Below are 2,725 nucleotides of genomic sequence, written 5' to 3' on the forward strand. Positions count from 1 at the left end.
GGCTGGTACAATGACAGCGTTTAAAAGGCATCTGGATGGGGATGTGAACAGGAAGGGTTTGGAGGGATATGGGCCGGGTGCTGGCAAATGGGACGAGATTAGGCTGAAGGGTCTGTTTCCGTGCTGTCCAGAGGAACTTCAAATATCCGGACGACACGGGCAGGGAGTATTTGTTCGGACAGTCGAATGCCGGATAATCCAAAATTCGGCTAATGAAATGCCGGATAATCGGGGTTCCTCTGCACATGACTGTCCTGATACCATTCAGGCAGGGAGAGGTGTCACAGTGTGCCTCCCTCCGTTTGCCAACCGCCCCCGGTCCGAGCGTCGTTCCCGAGATCAGGAGCGGCGTGTTTCCGATAGGAGAGGCAGTCGTCAGTGTAACCATGTACTGGCCAGGTCAGTGCCTGTGCACACGCACTCTACCGCTGCAGTGTGCCAGTGAGGGTCAGTCACCACCCCGAGAAGCACGGAGGAATCGGTGGGATCTTGCTGTGCGTGTCTGCCGCTCCCTCATGGCGAGGTGGGTCAAGTCGGCCGCAGGCCGGGCCCTGTTCGGGCCGCTGACCCGAGGCACCAGGGACCCGCGTTCGATTCCAGCCTCGGGGGAGACAGTCTGTATGGGGTTTGCACATTCTCCACCCCCCGCCCCGTGAGGGTGGGTTGGCCATGCTAAATTGTCCCATAGTGCCCCAGGGGTGTGCAGGTTAGGGTGGATTGGCCATGCTAAATTGTCCCGTCGTGCCCAGGGATGTGCTGGTTAGGGTGGGTTGGCCTTGCTAAATTGTCCCATAGTGTCCAGGGATGTTCAGGTTAGGATGCAGTCGTCAGGGGTAAATGTCGAGTAATAGGGTTGGGGAATGGGACTGGGTGGGTTACTCTTTGGCCGGTCGGTGTGGGGTCATTGGGCCGAAGGGCCACACTGTCAGTATTCTTTGAACATTTGTGACGTGCCGTCAGTTCTGCTGTGACACCCATTTCTCCACGCGATTTGGCTTTAACACGATTGATGGATTCGGACCATTGTTTGGAGAACATGAACTTTCCTTGTCGATGTGTCAGACACAGATTAAGCCGATGTGTCATCTCTCTGCTTAGGTTGAAGATGACGTCTCCAACGCTGACAACAAGAGCTGCAGCGATGACAGCATGTGCAGCAAGGTAATTCCCTGCACCGTTCCCCACAGCCCCCTTCCCTCAGCCTCCCCGTCCCACCCACAGTTAGGGTTGGGGGGGTGTGAAACCTTCCTGACCCCCTGCGGACGGTGCCAGACCCAGAGTCCCTGCAAACTCCCCGGACAGGGGCCATTTGCCGGTAATTCCCCAACTGGCCATCAGGTGGTACCACTTCGGGGCCTGTCCACCACCAGCACCCCGCCTCCCACCCACCTTCCCTCTCCTGATTTCCTAGTGTGGCCTAACTAAAGTCTTGGAGTTATCGAAAGGCCTAGCGGGCCTGCAGTGAAGGTTTCTGGGATGGGGGACAAAGGCACTGAGACTTGAAACGATGCGGGCTGTTCACAATGGATCCCTTATGACCTCTTCTTAGTGGACTCCCTCTGCTGGTACAAGTGTGTGTGTGTGCGCGCGCGTGTGTGTGTGTGTGTGTGGAGGTCTGAAGTAGACTCCCCCTGCTGGTACAAGTGTGTGTGTGTGTGGAGGTCTGAAGTAGACTCCCTCTGCTGGTACAAGTGTGTGTGTGTGTGTGTGTGTCGGTCTGAAGTAGACTCCCTCTGCTGGTACAAGTGTGTGTGTTTTTGTGTAGGCTGGAAGTGGACTCCCTCTGCTGGTACAAGCACATACAGTAGTCTCAAGTGGTGGCGTGGGTGGGGGGTGGGAGAGGGAAGAAACTGGCTCTATCCTTTTCGATGCAGCCCCAGGACTTGCTTTCAAATCTTGTCTGTATCTGTTCTCCCCCCCCATCCCTCCCCTCCACCCTTTGTTCTCTCCACAGAATATATTCCAGATCCTGCGATCACAGAGGAGATCAGCCAGCTCTTAGCCTTCCGGAAGGATCTAGTGCATAACCCCCACCGGCCTCCCAACACCGCTGATTCCCCGTGGGGATCACGCTACAGCGTCTGAGGAAGCGGGGCGAGGACTCAGAAAACATGAACTACATTTCTGGCTGTGGGGAAGGGCTGCAGTGTGACTCTCTGACACCTTGAAACCTCCCAATCTCTGGGGCGGTGCCTTAGCGGAGCCCCCGTCTGCTTTGACCTCTGACCCTTGTCCCAAATTCTCTGGCCCTCCCTCGCGCTCTCCCTCTCTCGCTTTCTCTCTCGCTTTCTCTCTCTTGCTGGCCCCGGACCCCTGGGTGGGGGGGGAGGGGGGGAAGGTGGGTGGAATCGATCACCAATGGTGGAAGTCCCCCACACCTCCGCCATCTTGACCCTCTCGCTCCCCAACACCTCAGCCCCACCCGAGCCACTGTCGGAGCTCCCAGATCTGGAGGGGCGATGGATTGGCGGAGATACTTCAATATGGTGGGGGGGGGGGAGGGGCGACAGCATCCAATTACCAGAGCCCCCACCTCGAAACCAATCCTAGAAACGCTTGGGCCATTTGGCCCATTGTTCTCTGTGCTGTCCTATTGAAAGAATGCTGCGATGGATCTATCTCTTTCCCAGCCCCCCCCCCGCCCCCCTCCAACCCCAAGTCTTAAGCCTCCGGACTATTTCGCCAATTCCCTCCCCTTCCCCCTTTTGGGAAGCTCTGGTCGAAT

General features: G+C 57.1%; 1 long non-coding RNA gene across 1 annotated transcript in view; it reads left to right on the forward strand.

The window, feature by feature from the left end:
* Positions 1 to 2,256, forward strand: part of LOC122546758 — a 2,990-nt gene extending 734 nt beyond the window's left edge. The window contains exons 2-3 of the long non-coding RNA XR_006310803.1: positions 1,099 to 1,161; positions 1,955 to 2,256. This is a non-coding gene — a long non-coding RNA (uncharacterized LOC122546758). The remainder of the gene's footprint in view (positions 1 to 1,098; positions 1,162 to 1,954) is intronic.
* Positions 2,257 to 2,725: the final 469 nt, after the last annotated feature.

Source organism: Chiloscyllium plagiosum, unplaced genomic scaffold (assembly GCF_004010195.1).
Source record: "Chiloscyllium plagiosum isolate BGI_BamShark_2017 unplaced genomic scaffold, ASM401019v2 scaf_7596, whole genome shotgun sequence".
In the NCBI taxonomy this organism is placed as follows: Eukaryota; Metazoa; Chordata; class Chondrichthyes; order Orectolobiformes; family Hemiscylliidae; genus Chiloscyllium; species Chiloscyllium plagiosum.